This window comes from Phalacrocorax aristotelis, chromosome 5 (assembly GCF_949628215.1).
Source record: "Phalacrocorax aristotelis chromosome 5, bGulAri2.1, whole genome shotgun sequence".
NCBI classification, from domain to species: domain Eukaryota; kingdom Metazoa; phylum Chordata; class Aves; order Suliformes; family Phalacrocoracidae; genus Phalacrocorax; species Phalacrocorax aristotelis.
In genome coordinates this window covers 51,401,048-51,419,806 of record NC_134280.1, presented here as the reverse complement: position 1 = coordinate 51,419,806, position 18,759 = coordinate 51,401,048, and the positions used below count along the sequence as shown (strand labels likewise).

General features: G+C 41.7%; 1 protein-coding gene across 10 annotated transcripts in view; it reads right to left on the bottom strand.

Annotated features, from left to right (window-relative positions):
- TSPAN4 (tetraspanin 4) overlaps positions 1–18,759 on the bottom strand; it is a 464,080-nt gene that overhangs the window by 295,686 nt on the left and 149,635 nt on the right. For all 10 annotated transcript variants that reach the window (XM_075094496.1, XM_075094500.1, XM_075094501.1 and 7 more), the window contains one exon: positions 8,934–9,015. The gene's annotated coding sequence lies outside the window, so the exon portion shown is untranslated. The remainder of the gene's footprint in view (positions 1–8,933; positions 9,016–18,759) is intronic.

Here is an 18,759-nt window from a genome sequence, read left to right as displayed (position 1 = left end):
ATGCAGAGCAAAGACTTTTTTGATGGAGAAGCAACTGTTGACCCTGCCCAGGGAAAGGGGCAGGGGCCACACGCTCAGGCAAGCTGAAGGTTATCCCTAGCTCTTGTTTATTCAGTAGATATTCGCCTTCGGTATCTTTTCCCATTCCTACTGGAAATAGCTGAGCTATTTAATCAAATTTCTGTGAAGCTTCATCCAGACAATGATAAAACTGTAAGGTCCTTAGGCGAATGATACCAGAGGTGAGCAGCATTTACTTTTTTCAGTTTGAAATATTGCTACTTTGGCCACAGCCCTGGCTGCAGTGCTGCTGAGGGCTGCCCCCTTCCTTTGGAGACCTTGTAGAGAGCCATGGGAACTGCTATTTGGGCTTTTTTTTGGGCTGAGACTCTACCATTTGGCCCCCAGCTGAGCTACAGCATCTATCCTGGAGCGAAAGCAGAGCTCATGCATTCAGCAGTTCATGCCTTTAGACAGGCACAAATAATTCACAGGCCAATGGGTGGCTGTGCCAGCTGGCAACCTCTGAGTGGTGAAGGCAAGTTCTCTGCTGAAGCGAACTGGGACAGTGTGGCAAGGAAGCCAGCAGAGCTCCAGCTCTGAAGAGTGGGGCTATCCTGGCTTATCCAAAGTCACCCAGCAATTCCTGTGTATTAACTACTACTCATTTCAATTTCATCAAGACCTTCAGCCTCTCCCTGCATTTTCTCCTCTGTTTCCACTCCTGTTTTTCTCTCCCTCAGTACTCTTCCCTTGCCTTTTTCCAGTCTTTTCCATTTGACGTGCCTCATCCCCTTATGTCTTGCTTCATGTGATGCACTGACCTCCTCTCATTTTCTGAGTGAAATATCCTTGCCTGACTTAAGAGATGTTTCTACATTTAAACTCTACTGTTATGAAAGAGATGGAAGCAAAGGGTGGGAGCTTTGTGGAGTCAGCACACAGATACGCAGTGCAGTGCTTCAATCTGTGGTACACATTTTTAGATGAAGAGTCGACACAATTGTTTGCTTCTGCTAGTTTAAATAAAATGACAGGGAGCAATTCTGAACCTGACATATTACCAGGGGTGCTCTCTGAGCTACTTTAAGGAAGCAGTGAGGTACAGAAGCAATGCCAACTGTGATCACTGTAGGTCTTGGTATGCTTAGAAATTAATCAAAGCAGCTACTGCAGAATAAATACTTTCAAGTGGTTTCAAGAGTTCAATTTCTACATAGACACTCTTACTCCAGAACAAATGTTCTCAAAGGGGATTATATCTACACAATTAACCTAAAATAGTTTATCCTAGGAAAAGTCGAGGAGTAGACAGATTTTAGGATTTGGCTGATCACACAGAGAAAACTTTCCAGTCAAATTCACTTTCCCTACAGCTTTGCTCATTTTATTTCAACTTCATTTCAAGTCTTTACTGCCTACTTAGGTCACTTCCACTACAACCTGTGATCTTACAGAAAAAAGCAGAGAAGTAAAAGTGTCCACTGCATTGAGGAAAAACAGGGTTGGAATAGGAATAGGCAGGGCTATAAAAAGAATACAGCGTTTCCCCCTCTCGTAAACAGAGGAATATCTGGGTTGAAACCAGAGGAAGATCTATCATTACACCAGGCAAGGAGCTAATGAAGATCGCTGTGACTCGGTGCTGTGAAACACCAGGCAAGCAGAAGACAGGGCATGTAGCACTGAAGGGGCATGCTCCAGGACAATATTATTTTAATACCTCTTTTTTTCCTGAGTTGGCCAGCCAACAATACTACGAGCTGGACTGAAGGAGACAGGCTTGGAGCTTGTTTCAAATCTCTCAGAATAGATGAGGGTCTTTGAATTGAAAGGACTGTGGATCAGGACTTTAGCATGGCTCGTATCCCTCACTGAGTCTATACCCAGCAGCCAAGAAGAAAAAACACAGGTTCTGCCTCTTTACTACTTGCTCCCTCCTCTCTGTGCCTGGTGAAGTCCTGGCCAAACTGAGGGGGAAAAGAGCTTACCTACTATTGTAACAGAACAAAAACATCCTATCTCGTGCTTATAAAATCTTATTACTTTGAACACCATTGAGAAGTTCAAGCTACCAATAACTTCCATTTGCATTTAAAGAGAGGTGCAGGCTGGGCTTCATAGTGAAGAGAGGAATAATTACGCTGCTAACCAACCTTTCATGACTTGTTCTGCTACAGAGCGTGCTTTATGCAAACTTCTCGGCTCCCAGCATAGAACTCTTTGTCTTCCCTTATTTCCTGAACGCCAGGAAAGACTCCCCACCATCGCAACCTCCTCAGGTTACAGTAGCAAAGCTCCAGATAGCAAACATGTGACAGTCCAAAGAAGTCTCTCTTGGACCCTTTGCTTAAAGGAAAAAAATTCATGACCTATTTGTTAACAGTAGCAGAAGAAATATAACAGTAATAACACTGATCAGGTTGCACAATCCACCCAGCTTCCCAAAAGCTCACCAAGTATGGAAGCAGAAGATGCATAAAAAGCAGAGGCTAGAGATTTTTTTCCTGAAACAGATGTTCTGTGTCCTGCAATCCCACTTAACTGACTTTGGTAACATAGGCCATGCTTGAAAACCCATCAGCTCAGAAATGCTTGTATTTTCCAGACGTATTATACCCATTAGCACAATCTTCATAACCACATTTCTTGGGGGTCTCCAAGGAGTTTAAAGACCAGTTTGTATCTACACTAGTGAAGTAGGGCAAAACCAGCTCAGAGAGAAGTCCTCCTTTTAGTACTCTCCACATTGTATCTTTGTAGCCAATTGTTTTCAAAAGAGCCCTTTACTCAAATTTTCAGAGGAGCTCTACCACTTAGGCAGCTGAAGGGGGAAAGAGCAGTTTAGAGATGTGCTTGGAGCTCTGCTGCTCACAGATGACACCAAAATGTCAGACTTTCTCAGTAGCCAAGCGACATGCAACATCCTAAGCACCTGGAAGATGGTGGCACCCATTTAAGGAATTAGGAACTAACTGAGCTGGTAATTTTTGCCTCATTCTTCTACAGCCATAAAACACACCCTAAATTAGAAAGCAAATATTCAGTGCTATCTCTGACCATACAAAGTTGTTCCTGTTTTCAGTCTCTATCTGCTCCGGACCAATCTTGTCACCATTGCTTTCAGAAGCCTGATTTTATCTTTTTATCACTGCTGCTACAAGACAGCTTGACTGCAATGAACATGTTTGTAATTAAATCAGTTGACCCAGAAAAGAAGTGCCAACACCAGTCTGGATAAAAAACAAATACAAGTAAACGCTCTCTCTGACTGTAGGCAATCCATGCTAAAATGCTGGACCAATGCAGGGACTGATCTGTGAAAGGAGACTGGAACCAAGGTCACCTGGTTCTGCACTTATGCCACGTTCCAAAGCTTTCCTAAATTTTCCACAGCTTTAAGCATGTGAGTGACCTACTTAAGATAACATAATTAAAACAAGCAAGAGAACAATTATCTTTGCTTCAAGAAGGTCTAAAGTTTCCTATATTTTTTTCTTAAAAAACAGAGGCTTTCTTAGATGTTATATGTTATTAAAATAAAGCAATTTATTTTTGCAGAGCTAGGTTTTAGACTCCTTTTAGACATGTGGATACTCATTTACTCACACAGAACGTAAGTAATAATATATGCAAGTGCTAGTTTCAGTTATCTTACAGTTTTCTCTAATATGAAGAAGGCTCCATTTGTGAAGGGAAGGGGTTTTTGGGTGCCAAGCCTAAGATCTACAGGACTCCAAAAGCACTATAACAGCACATCTCTTCATCCACGCTTCTATTAATCAGATGCTTTTCATCTTCTTTGACTCAAAATGGCGATACAAAGTAAAAGAGAGCGCTCCCACACAGACAACTGCAAATCTACTCTCAATTGGTTTTCTTTGCTTCTGATCTGACTATCTGAGCTTCCTCATAGCCACTCAAAAAAACCTTCCTACTTACAGTGCCTCTCAAAGATCATAATCAAATCAAATATTTAACTTGTATTCCCAAATGGAGAGTGTGTGTGCATGCATAAAGGTGGAATCAGGAAATCGTGAAGCACTGCAGAGATGCCTGGACACCAGAACACCATTAGAAAAACACCCCAAAGCCATTAAGTTTAAGAGATTTCAGCTGATGTCAAGCATGTCTGGACTAGCTGAAGAAGAAACGAGTTCACTTTAAAAGATGACCATACAAAAATGGCTCTTACTCTTCCAGATAAACAGCCTCCTTGTTGACATATTATAGTTACCATTATAGTTCACATTACCAACAGCACGCATCCAGCAGCATCAGTAGGTATTTTAAATTACATCTGTCCTACTGTTCACAGTTAAGTCTGCTCTGGGAGCAGGAACCTGACTTCACTCCAGTGCACTCCTTCCCTGCGGTGCCTGTTCACGTTGACTGCAGATTCTGGGATGTTGGCAGTGTCAGAGGAAGGCAAAGCTCAACCCGAATTTCAAATTTGAGAGGTAGGCTGTGCAGGGCTTAAAACTGCTCTGTGGGATTGAGGTATAAGCAGCTTACTACAGAGGGTCTGGTATATTGTTTATAATGAAATCTAAATCTCCTGAGCACTATTTTGTCCCAACCATGAGCCCAGATTTCTCCTTTACTGCAGAGCTGACACTCCAGTCTGAGAGTTCAAATTTCATAGTAAAAAAGTAATGAAAGGAGCTCCTGTATTTCCTGTTTAACATTTCAGCCTTCTCAGGGGTAATAAAACAAAATCTCCCTACAACAACAGATAAGTCAGACAAATAAAATGTCAAACTACTTTAGAAAAAAGATAGTCAAGATAATAGAATAAATCTTTTGGGTAGCCATTAATTGCATTCTTTCATGCATTTGGCAAAGATGCTTCCAGAGGATGTATGATAGCTAATACAAAAGGATGCACTATTTTTATATCTCTTTTTTAAAAATTAATTCAGTGCTGACAAAAAGATACCTGATTAATATCTGGGGAGTGTAAAGCCCTCCCCACATCCTTACGAGCAATGATACCACTGACAGTTCTATTAACAACCAAACCAGAGGCTGCATGGTTGGACATAAGGAGCCCCGTGCTGGGACTCCAGGGCAGGGATACTCATACTAGTTCTCCTGCCAGCTAAGTGACCATGGGGGCAAACTTGTTTCTCTGTTACATATCTGCAATGTTAAATCACACTTCATGAAACATTGAGATCTATCAGTGCAAACCTCATTTTTATTACCACCAGATTCCCTAGCTGCACCCGTAACATAAAGGGAATAAAAACTCCATATCAACCAAATAAGCAGCTAAGTTCCGAGTAAAATAGCAAGATAGGACATAGCCATATTTATTTGCTGGCATTGCTTCCTGCAAAACAAAGACGACAGTAATAGCCCACACTAACAGTTACTCAACATCACAAAACTAGAACATACCAGTTAGACTTAACTTTTCCTATTATGGTTTCTGAATGATTTGTCATTGTCACCATAATAAAGCATGAAAAATACTGCACTTCTCAGCCTCTATTTTTGATTAGCCATGTGCTCTGGGAATTTCTGTCAATCCCTAATCATAATTAGAAGCCGTTATTCCATTTTTCAATGTGACTTGTCGGCAATTAAATCTATTTGGAAAGAAACAACTTTTTTCCTTCCATAGAAATTATTCACTTGTTTTTAAAAATAAAGTAGACCTGTTAGGTTAAAAAGCTAATTCTGATTCCTCCCTCTGCCCAGATGTTATTAATGAAATTTCCTCATCTCCCAGTGATCTCACGAGAGTTGGAGAAATTCAGCATCTCTCAGAGAGTGAGTGGGACCTTTGGAGAAGGTTTCAATATGATAACGAAAGCTCTTGCAAGACCTGTTTCTGCCCAGAGAGCACAAGGATGTGCTCAGCAAAGCTCCAGCTTATGAGCTGTCTGAGGAAAGAATTTCTGAGAACTGTCTAGAACAGTGTGGTTCTTTCCTTGACTGAGGTGCGCACAGATGAGCAGAGAAACTCCTGGTTTGCAAATCTTTTCCCTGGGCTGAGATTTCACAGTTTGGTCTAAAATCAGGGTTTCACTTTCATGACTTTTGTTGCCATTTATAGTTGGAAAAGGGCTTCTCAAAGTGAGATTTTTTCACTTCTTATTGATTACAGCTGTCAAAGGAGCCTGTAAGTTTTCTCCATCCTGGCAGCCCCAAGGTGTTTAGCATGGCAAACCAGTCTCCCTGTCAGTAGTGAGGCAAGAAGCAGGAAAAGCTAAAGAAAAACAAAAATTGGTGGGGGAAAGCAAAGCATTACTCCCCTCCACAATGACTCCACTCCTACCATTAGGCACATGGGCAAAAAGACTTTTCATGGCACAAAAATTGTTTTAAATCCCTCAGAGTCTACAACCTGACAGCTTACGGTCTAGGCTCATCTGCATATAAGTACTGCACGGACACAGGCAGACACTTCCCTCCCTTTCTGCCAGTGAAAGGAAGATGACAGTGTGCCATTTTTCCAACACCTCATCTCCTCATCTGTATAGCAGAAGTGATCATTTTGGCTAAATCTCACCTCCCAGTGATGCTGTACTTGAGATGACAATTCATACTGCCTGACTTCAATGGTGAAATACTGCTTGGGAAGCTCACGCTTCTTTCGTATGACTTAAAGTACAAACACTTACTGTATCCATGATCAAATACATTCACTGTCAGCCCAAACAGAAGCCCCCAGTGCTGATTCACTGTGTTTCATTAGAAGCCCTTACACCACAGAAAAAAATTGTCCTTAGTCTGTAAAGACAATCTTAAAGACTGAATATAAAAATTTTCTACAGTGAAACAGATTTTGGTTTTTTCCTGCATGCATCATACAGCAGTGCTGTACACAATGCTGTAAGGCTGAGGGAGTAAACATGGCCCTAGGAGCTGTATCCTCTAAATTATACAGTGATGCTGTATGAATATTTACAGTAACAAAGCAAACAAAGAAGTCTCCTACACTTTTCCGATCCTCACCTACTGGAAGTTCTGCTTGAGTTAAATGTATAATCACACAAAGCCAACAAAATCGTCACTGGTAATGAAGAAAATTGGGTCAGTCCAGCTGCTGAAAGCCTGTGTTTGCTGCATCTCTTTGGCCTAAACCTATAATTCAGTTTGAGAATTGAAAGCAAAGTCACTCAAGTTTTGACACAGTAATGCAGAAAACACAACAAACTCCTAGTCTGATTACAGACTCTATTAGGTGGTAAATTATGGCCATTTACCAAATTAACCTGTTCTGTTTAACTGTAAAACCTACGTGGACAGAATAGCCCTTCTGAGGGACCTGCAATAACAACAGATATTTTAGTCTTCACAGACAACACAAAGGTTAAAAAAGTGACAAGAAGTTATTTTGTAGCATAAAAGACTGAGCTTTGATTGATTCAACTCAATTGACCCAGGGTAACATTAACTACACTGCACAGATCTTAATTCCAGTTGTAACTAATGTGGAAGTCAGACAGATATAAAAGCAAAGACAATACCTTTTCCCACAAAGAACCAGAGAGCTAGAAATTGGAGGAGAAGGGTCACTGAAAATCAAGCAACATGAAATTCCTGATAGACCCCAGCTATTGAGAGAATCGGAATACCCAAGCCAAAAGTTAATACTCATTAACATCAAATGCCCAACTTCAGTTCTGCTTCACACCACAGATCTTGGTGAAATCCTCAGTTTGCACCTGCTGCAGAAGTCCACAGACCTACAGGGATTTAAATAAGCACCTGCAACTCCCAGTTAAAACGGACACCATGCAGTGATTACTTTTCTGAGTGTCTCCAGCAGCTTGCCAGTGAGCGCTTGCCATTTGCTATCGCGCGGATTTCGGTTTCAACTGCAAACCAGAAATTATTTCTCTTTCCAGATTTCTGACAAAATCTGACTTTCAGCTGGAGGTTGGGGCTGGTCAGTATGTGCACTGTAACTGTTTAAAGGAGACCAAAATAGGAAGTATTTAAGATAAATAAAAGAAAGGGGGAAGAGTAACCTACCATTTAAAAGCCTCACCACTTCAGATCCACCCACTTGGAAGTTATTAGTGTTTTACTTTTGGCTTTATTCTTCCAGAAGATTCAGAAATACTTTTCCCTACAGGGCTTTAGAGGGGACTGAACATAAACTCCAATGTATCATCTTCTTCCTTTCTCCCCACTTCAGGGGCTGCACTCTCTGAGATTATCCTAAATATATCTCGGTGTCTTAGTCATTTGTTGCTGACTGATCAACTATATACTAATAGCAACGGGGCCAGATGCTGCAGCACCTTTTTTTAAATCTGTTTGTCTGTCCCTCCCTTACCACAGCATGTTCTTCAACACCTCCACCTTTTTTTATAGCACAATGGGAAGGACTGGGTTGTGTTCTTCCCCTATTCAAAATACATAGACTGTGCACAAAAGATGCAGGTTCAAGGGGAAAAGAATGAGGATGGACAAATTTCACGCATTACTTCAGTAGACAGGATTTTATTTTTTTATTTATTATTTTTTCTTAAACAGTGAAGGCTCATAGTATATCAGCTTTTATCGTAAATGAAAAAAAATTATCTGGGTTGGAAAGAACAGAGCTGCTCTCTGTATTCAAGTGAGCAGTACCCAGATCACTCAAAGTTAGATTAGCTTGCCAGTAATACTAAGAAAGAAAGAGGGCCCTGGGATAATAATTCAATGCTCACTTCAGTACCCTCACCCAAAGGGCTCAACACAATGTCTTTCCAGGCCATCCCACTCTGAGGGAAACAAGGAAACACAATCCACACCAGCAGTATGCAACATCTCTGTTACCAGCCTGATCCATTATATTAATTATAATAGCTTCTGGAGATTGTCTTTTCTACTCTTTAAAAAGCCATTCACTGAGGTCTTAAAGTTCAAATGCAATTATCCCCTCAGAGCTTTATGTTAGATCAATAAATTTGTCATAGCTATTCATGTACCTGATGCAGGAACGGGAGCTCAGAGCACCTGATGTGATCCCAGTTGACAAGGTGGCCTCTCCGCAACCAGCAAACCAGGGACCTGCAAAACAGGAGCCTGTGTGTCAGAAGCCATGTGTCTTTTTGCAAATACAAGGAAAACAACTCCCTCTAACTGTGTCTTTCAGGAAGAACAAAAAGAGACCCCTTCATTAACTGGACTAAAATCACTGGATTGAAAGCTATTAGAGAAAAACCTGGTGAGGTATAAAAGTTTCCATTAGTGTGAAAGTAAAGGGATGGTGCAAGAAAACCATAGCATGGCTCATGAAGTCATCAGAGCACCTGCTGACAGCAGCAGGAGCAGAGCATGGGGAGACATAACATTCTCAAGCTGGTGGGAATGAGCTCTTCACTCTAAATAGGACTTAAGCTCCTTTCTCCCATGGGCACTTCTGAACATCCCACACAGCATGTTTCCACTTAGGTTCATGTTCAAGCACTTAATTAGAAGAAGGTAGCATTATCAGCTTCTTTGCATAATCTGAATCACATTAAACACTGGATCAGATATGAGCACTTCACGGGACTTGAGACTCAAAAAAGATGCATACATAAATTCTACACATCCAAAATATGTAATGTATAAATTCATTATTGGGGGGGGGGGGGGGGAAGCTTGTTGAACAGAAAATACATGAAACTAATACTGCCAAGGTAACGTACAGAAAAATCAAAAATCAGCTTCCTAAAATCAAAATGTTTTTATAACACACTGAGCATTAGAATCTCTTTACTACCTAATATTTTGGCTTTTTAGAAAGCTATGGTTTTGGTCTTTTTCTCTAGAAAAACAAAGACTAATTTTTTACATATTTTTAAATAAAAGCTGAGATCTCCCCAAAATCTCATGCATAGAGAAATTAGAGGGGTTTTAATAAACTAAAACTTTTTTTAAAAATTGATAGAACAGCAAAAGGTGTCATTAGTGGAACCATACTGTACAAAAGAATGAGATGACTGCACATAGCACTGGAGAAGACAAGACAGCAGGAAAATCAAACCTCTGTCCCAGGTCAGGTCATTGCCCACTTGATGCTCTTGTCATGTCATTAGACACCACTAAAAAGAGCTCCAGTTGTCTTTGTGCCCTCTCTTCAGGTGTTTATATGCATTGATAAGATACCCCCGAGCCTTCTTTTCTCAAAGCTGAATAGTCCCAGCTCTCTCAGCCTCTTCTCATAGCAGAGGTGCTCCAGTCCCTTAATTGTCTTTATGGCCCTTCAATTTTGTCACTATAAGACTTAAATACAAATGCATACTGCTTCCAAACTACAGAATAAGTCTTCTCAAAGCCCGCAGGGCATTGAGCAAGTGCAAATGTTAGATCCTATTCTAATGCAAATCACCTGGGAATCAACACTCTGCCAGCAGGTTTTAGTAAAAAGGTGACTTGGTGACACTTCCCTTCCTCCAGGAGCCCAGAGAGTTTGAGAACAAGCAATTTATCAAGTGCTATGGCCCTGCTCAGCTTTGCCCACACTCCTCACCTGCCATCACCCCAATTATGGATTGGCTGAAAGGCTTTTGATGGGAAAGCTTTTAAGTGAGGACTATTATAAGCAGAATAATAAGAGGTTTTATGCCAATGCAATGACGGCCACAGATATTGTTTAAAGCAGGATTACTGCACTTGGAATGATGGAAACCACCAGGAACAGACAATTAAGAGTTCAGACTAATCCTCAAAGACAAGATGCTTAAAGACCTAATAGTCTGACTGAAACCAGTGAGATCAGAGAGTAATTTAACTCTTTCAAAAAGCATACAAGGCCTTTGACGCTTGTTTTCCCAGTAGGCTTTCCTTGCCTTCAGTTCAAAGTCATCCAAAAAGGTGAACTTCAAACACCTGTTTCAAGTGAAGAGGATGGCACCGAAGGATGTGTTTTATTCAACCAGACAGACTCTACAAGAACAAACACGGATGCTCAGCACTCCCATCTTCTACTTAGTGAGAGGAAAAAAAAGTTTTATGTTCTAATTGCTGAATAAATGAGACAGATTAATTAGATTAGACAGACAGAAGAAATAGGGCCATTTCTTCCCATTTAAGTACACTCGCCATTCAGGAGAAACACTGAGAAGGAAAAAAAATCTGTTGTGCAAATTAAACAATTCAAGTAGAGCATTAGAAGATTTTTCAACTAGAAGTAATCGTGTATGAGAAAGGAGACTGAAACACTGCTAGCACTGATGTGTCTTTTCCCACTTTTGAACACTTCTGCTGCTTAAAACAGCATTACTGAATGAGGCACAGAGCTTGAAGTACCATGCAAGATACAGAATCTGCTTTCTCCCATAATGTCTTCAATCCAAACTGCATCCATAGCACAGGAACAGCTTATTCATAACTGGAAAAATACATCCAAATTCATATTTCACAGCAGCTCTCAAAAGAGGATTTCCTAGAAGTGAAGCATGAACAGGAAGACATCTTGGGAGAACTCTACATATTAAGAAGGACCTCACTGGGACAAATGTGTCTTTATTTTCATTTCCAGTTTATTAGAATAAAGTGACTTCCACGCTTGTTCCAGTTTCAAATGACAAAAACCACAAAACTGACAACAATTCGAGTAAAATTAAACTTGGAGGAATTGTTTCTACAATGTACCTATCCAAAGTTTCTGCCTTGTTTCCAATACAAGAAAGTGATTGTGTATCTTGATCTGGCTTGACTTACATTCTTAGAGACTGAATTTGCTTGACTTATATTCTTAGAAACCACCACAACCTTAACTCTGCTGCTGTAAATCCTTTTGTATTTTAGCACAGAGATCTGCATATAAAGATACAACTGACAAGGCGCATAGCCCAGAAATAAATTCTAGACTTTTGCCTGAAGTGGAGGAGCAACTCTACTGCCCACCTAATGAAACATATCTATAGGCAACATTACTAAAATGGCCTCTTCCCTTTCTACAATTTTTAACCTTTTTGTTTTATGAACTTATTTTGTCACATCTGCCAGAAAACCAGACCAATAAGGAATGTCAGCATCCATTTTGTTGAAAATGTTAAAAACTGGCCCCATCAATATATTAACCACTGTAGGGGAATAGACAGGGATCGGCGACCGGAAGATCACGGGATGTGACGGAAAGATAGACTCCTCCCCATAGGAGTGGCACGAACAGGAAGCGCAAGAGCTATATAAGCGTGTGACACAGCTAAATAAACGGACATTTTGTATCCATCATATTGATGTCTGTGCATCACTGTCCCCAGGGTGGGTAGAGCCCTGTGTCCCGGAGATATGCGGCCCAAGATAAGTTCTCCCATAGAAGCGTACAGCAACAACCACAAAGTTCTGCTTTAAACCTTTTCCCATTTAACTTTCAACAGATAAAAAGCCCAAGATATCTTTGTTGCCATCATCCACATTTTTTAAAATCTGGATGCTCTGTTAGCCCATTACTATGGCTGTTGATTGTTCACTGAGATTAACAACTCACGTTACTGCGGATACCAAGCTCAAAGCCTATGCAACTGAAGGCTTACTTGACATCAATCACACTGTGACTTTTCAAACTCCTGCTACAGAAATTCCCTGCAACAAAAATTAAGCCTCTGAGCTTATGATTATGTATTCAGCCTAACTAGTCCCAGTTAAAGCAAAAGAGACATAAGATGTAAGGTCAAAAAAAAAAAGTTTCCATCCCCTTCCTTTGCTTGGTGTTTATTTAAATTCTGCCTGTCCTGGAAGGAAGCACTGAAAATACTTTGATGAATTAATTGAAAGGTTTTGTTTAATTCTACTGCATGCAATACTTTCTTTAATACAATAAAATTACATCCTAGAAACATGCTTAGCTGATTTTTTGTATGAGAGTCTCAATAGCATTCTTAAAAAGGGATACCCAGTGCTGACACTGAAACACATCCAATCATCTTTGGATCACAAATAATTTCTCTAAAAGCCTGGTACAAAGGCAGAATTAATTGCTCTTCAGCATCCACTCCAACTGATGAAGTAAGCTCAGTTTCCAGGGGGAAGAAAAAAGTATCACAAATGCAAACCAGAAATGTGAAGGGCAGTGGCAGTATGGCCAAGGTTAAACAGATCAGATTAAACAAATTATATTTCCATGATGCCCTAAAGGCATCTAACAGGGCACTCTGTCTCCTGGGAGGGAAGGCATCTCCAGCTCAAGGCTGCCCTACCCTGGCACCCAAGGTTCAGCCTTGGCCAAACTCAGGATTAAGAGCAGGTCTGAGTCAGCTGATGGGGACAGCCAGGCAACTGAAAGGAGTGGGGAATACTCCACGCCTGGGTTATGAAATATCTGAGCACCTTCAATGTGAGCCACAGTCCTTGCCCTTGCAACTGGAGAGAAGCTCTAACTAGCAGCATTTTGCAGATAACTCGCACCTGGGAGCATGTTTTTAAGCAACAAGGATTATGTACCACCACTACCAGTCTCTCTCACACACATATACACCTCTAACACAGCAGCTAGATAGTCATTACCTCCTTGTCTTTCCTGATGTGCAAGACTCCTTATCAAGAGAAGGCTTGTCAGAAAACAATTTTAAAAGAAATACTGCTGCACTGAAGGCTCTATTTTTCACAAGGATTCAAAACAGTTACATTTTCCAGCCCTTTGTGAAACATTTCCTTTCAGCATTATTAATTGGATGGTTTTCATTTCAAGGAGGGAACAATTGACAAAATGCTTCTACCATCAATAAAGAATCATTAATTCTGACCTTCTGTGGAAAAAGTGACACCACCACACCCCCGCCACATTCTTGGAAGAGTACACACGGTGCTGTCGGCTGCCTGAAGACAGCATCATCCACAATGCCTACTATCAAAAGATAGCTTAAAGCCTAAGGTATCAAAAAGTCAACTGAATCTGGAATTCCTCAAGGTATGGCATCCTGTAGCTGATTTTCACCTTCTCTATATACTCTCTTCTCGCCATCCACAGAGATCTTCAGGGATCACATTTCTCTTCTCTGTATCTCCTGGGAGCACCAGAGCAGAAAGAATGGGACTGAATTTTCTTTCTTTCCCTTGACAGAAATACATCTACTCCTGATGGGCTGCATGGTGCCAGAATGCTGCAAGTCTACTATTTGATAAGAAAATTATGAGCTTCATAGGCTCCCAAATCCAACACAGCCACCTAAATATGTTTTCCCTTGCACTGCATATTAGCTTGGCAGAGAAATTATTTGTGTCAATGCTGTATACAGATTTGTTCACAAGTAAATAAGATTAGGGCTGAGTCTGGAAAACTCAATACACAAATTCCAGCAGCTCGAACAGAGATGCAGTACCATGGAGAATAGGATAGTATTGATGGACCAGAAGTTACCCAGCTCCACCCTCAAGTAACTCATGTAGCTGAGGTATTCCAGCGAATAAAGCCATATTTGATCTTTTCATATTTCCTCATCAGATATAATTTAGTAACAGGTATGCCTGAACTGTCCAGGAGCCAGCACAGTCCTGAGGAATACAAAACCTTACATCAGGCTCAAGAAGGTCGCAGGACCAGATGCAGACATCAGACCACAACAAAGTCAGGATAGTATTCCCAGCAGACTTCAGGAAAATGACAGGAACCTTTTGCAATACATTTAAGCTTCAACATGTGAAAACAGAAAGATTATAAAATGTCAAGACAATTCAATCTTTTGCTTTTGCTTACAAAGAGCAAGCCATTTATCTAAAGAACATGAGGGGTTTTGATCTTAGCCAATACTTAGATGACACTTAACAAGACAAGGCAGGGAAATCCTGAGCTCCAGCACATGACTTCAGACCTTAGAGCAGGGACAGATACACAGGTGAGAAAAAGGAGGAAATCTGTGTAGGACCACACCTGCCCTCCTCTCCAGCTTCCACTGACAACTAAACTATTGCAATTCATTCCCAACAGCAGCAGTGGCAAGGACAAAATTACCAGGAATTGACTAAGCATCAGTCCTACAATATACCCAGGACTGCTGCCAGCCACCGGAATTTTTTTGGAATTTCTCAGGTACAAGGCACTGTAAAATGAAGGAGTCATGATGCTTTCTGCTTGTGCCTCTAGGACACCCTTCTGGCTGCCTCCTGCTCAGCAAGATTGGTATTAAAGACGTCATCCTGCCCCAGCCACTCCAGTTATGCCTGGCTTCAGTTGGGCTTTCTTTGCTCTGGGACTAGATACAAGCATTTAAAACACAGAAAATTTCAACCTATGGTTGAATGCACATTTTTCACTGGCATTACAGTACCACACCAGAGACAAACACGTTCTTTCCTATGATGATAAACACCACTGACAAACGTTGAGATAAATTGAAATAAAGAGGGTTTTGTAATTTGCCTGGCTTTCATAAAGTTTTTCCAGCTCTAGGCTGGAATTTCAGGTGTGAAAAAAGGACTAGGATAAAAGTAATCCCTGCCAAGAATGACCAAAGCCTGGGTAAGTGTGATATTCGTCTCAGGAATAATAAGATATTTAATTTTGGGAGTAGAAGACAGGTTCAAACTGAGATCTGTGAGGAGGACAAGCAGAATCCTGAATGTTGTTATTCCAGTCCTAAAGAGTGCCCTGGTCAGCTCCACTGGCATCATTAGGTGAAAAGGCTGCAGCTCTCTTTTCTGTGTGTGAAAATCTTAGGGTTTTTTATTTAATCTGGGTGCAAAAGAGGCTCTGCAACCTCTCTGCTCTCTCTTGAGGGTCTGGCTGCCTGTGCCCAGCCCTAGAACAACACAACTATAAGCTGAGACTAGACTGCTGTGAAACATCTAAGCATGAGAAAGTTCTGTGAGATACCTCCAGCAGGGCCCTTACCCCTTTGCTAGGGAGCTGCACTTAAGCTCAAGACCTTGGGCCTTGCCTGAGTTCAAACTTGTGCCTGGCCCTCTACCTAGCTGATCCTGACTGCAACACCCTAGCTTGATCTTGGACCTGTCTCATCTCTATGCATTGGATCACCGCACTCTTAGCCAACCCTGGTTACCATCACTGGACTTGCCTGCTCCTCTTGTGCAGGTACAGGGGGACTTGCCAAATTGGTGGTGAGAGCACTACCCTGCCTGCCTTGTTGTCACACTGGGCTCCCAGCTCCCCTCCCCTTGCAAAGCAGCCCACACTTCAGCTTGGAGCCAAGCACCATGGAACCTGGCCCTGAACCTGCCCCAAATCAGAGCTGGCCTTGACCCCAGGCAGTTAAAACTTAGATGGAGTAGGGGAGAGGCTGCAGACTGCTGGGCTGCTTTGGGCAAATGACACAACCTTGTAAGTGCATTCAAGTGTTCTAAGCCTTAAAAGCTTCTTGAGGAAGAAAAAAAAAAAACACAAACAAAACCCCCACCAGACAACATACTCCCTCCCAGCTCTAACTACAGTCTGCCATACAACCATGCAGAAGTATAAAAAGCTTTCAGCACAAGTCTAATATGCAGCCACACATACTGCAAGATGACCTCTTTTCATCTGAGTTGTTCTATAGCAATATTTCCCAATGCTTTCTTCTTTGCCACAAAGTAACTCACTGAAAATTCTGCCCCAAACTCAAAATGGTTAAATTACTAACTTACCTTTCTCTATTATCTAAGCTGCATTAATTATGTTCAGCTTAATAGAAGCAATTATTTAATTAGTACAAACTGCTGTTCACCTATGTACTCCTGTAGAAACATTTTGGGTTACACACAGGCCAATTACCTGCTGAATTGCACAGCACCTCATCACAAAGCTATTAAAAGTTCAGCAGAAAACTCCCTAGGTGACAGTACAAGGCTTTCATTTTCAGAAAGCTGCGATGTCAGTGGAGTGAAACTGAGAGGGTTGATGCATACAGCTTTGAAACGGCTTCCCTTACATTAAATGAGTTTAGCTGTTTTAGAAATCAATAAAATATTTCCCACCTCCCCCACCAGCATTAATACTATGACTACTACTAATATGGGCATAGAACAGGACAGGATGAGATTTCGCACTTTAGTGAGAGCTGATTACCCTTCACACATGCACATACACACAGAGACAGCACTTTCTCTAACAAGTACACAACTAGATGGCATACAGAAAAGACAGGAGGAAGAAGGCTAGCCTAAGTGTCTCTCTTAACCTTAGCTTAAGATACTTCAGGTACTCGCCTAAAACTCCAGAGCATCAGCGTGGACCTAAGTGACTCATTCAAGCTTTTACTGCAGTGTGACTCTGGTCCTCAACTCCTAGCTTTCAGCCTTTCTTACAAAATCATCTGGCCAACAGCAAGCGACCCTTCCTGGAGATGCAGTTTGGCTGCTCCCATGACAATGCATTCTCCTACCTGTACACACACCTCCACTGAGTTTCTCCTGACCAGCTGAGGACAATCAGATGTCATAGGTCCATCACCAGACACCACTGAGGAGGAGTTGTGCCATTTCCCTAATAAACAGGGAGAGCTCAGCTTGAGGTGCTGTTGTCTGTGACTAGATGGTGCACTGCAGGCATGGGAGGAAGCCTGAGTCCCAGATCCAGAGGTCTGGAGAGCCTCCAGAGTACAGACATGAGAGCCAGGGACACCTAAACTGTCACACTGTTTCCCATGAACAGGGGCTACAAAACCCCTTAATTTCAGGAGGCAGGGAGGAGTACAGAGGTACATCAAGGCTCATATAGCACTGAAGGCTACAGCAAGACTGGCAGAGCTCACTGCCTCAGGGCAACCAGAAACAGAGAGGGCCTGGGGAATGGGAGGTCTCCAGTGGGCCTGGAATAGCCAGAAGCATTGATAATCCATACGTAACTGATCCAACAGGTCATGGTCACTGAAAGGGGAATGTTAGTTAATGTTGGCCTGGGAATCACTTACTGAGCAATCCTGAGGGTTGGGAGATCTTATCTATACAGACACGGAGGACAGTTCATTGAAGTTAATTAATTTTGTTAGGGAATTACTTTCATTAATGCCTTTAAAAACAGATTTCTCCTACCCTGTGTAGACAACCGTGCCTGGGAAGCTTGTATAGGCAGACACCATTTTAAAACACCCTCTCAAAAAACAGCTACCTCATATGAGGGACAGAGAGGACAATGAAAAGCTGAGACCTTATCTGACTGGAATTCAGATTGCCAGAAAACAGAATGGCCACTCTTAGGGATCGTGCAGAATTGGTCAAAAATACATACTTCACATGAACTATTGGCCATGCGCAGATCCCCATGGCAAGGCCAAGACATTTAATCAAACTCCTTCACTGACCTCCAGAGAATTTATAACCAGGTCACAAGACACAACCTTCACCTATTTAGAAGCAGAACAAATCCACCTATGATGCTGATGCTCCCACCACCCTCCTACAAGGATGGATTACAGCATACAACGTACAGAGCTGCAACAGGCCTCCTGGGTGACTTAAGAAATCAATGACAAATGAATCCAGGTCTCATTTTTTAGACAGCTGCATGTCAGCTGAGGATGAAGTGTGAAGGGACTGCCAAAGTTTAAAAAACAATTCATACTACCAGCTTTGCAAAGCAGCTCCTCACACCTCACTGGTAACTTCTCATTGGCACTTAGTGTATGGTCATTTTACATTGCACATGCGCTGAGCACAAAGCTAAAAAAGTCTCAGGCCCCAAGGGTCTGTGGCCTGACAAGATGACAACACTGACGGAGTCCCCAGACTGAGGAAGCATTAGATAACGGGAGAGGACAAGGAGCCTGATGAGGAACATCAGAAATACCAGCCACTGGTGTCCAAGCTTAAGCCAACTAATCCACAGTAGGAATACCAAAAGTCTGCCTTCTTCATTTTCCTCCTCTTCCCCTCAATCAAAATTATTTCTAG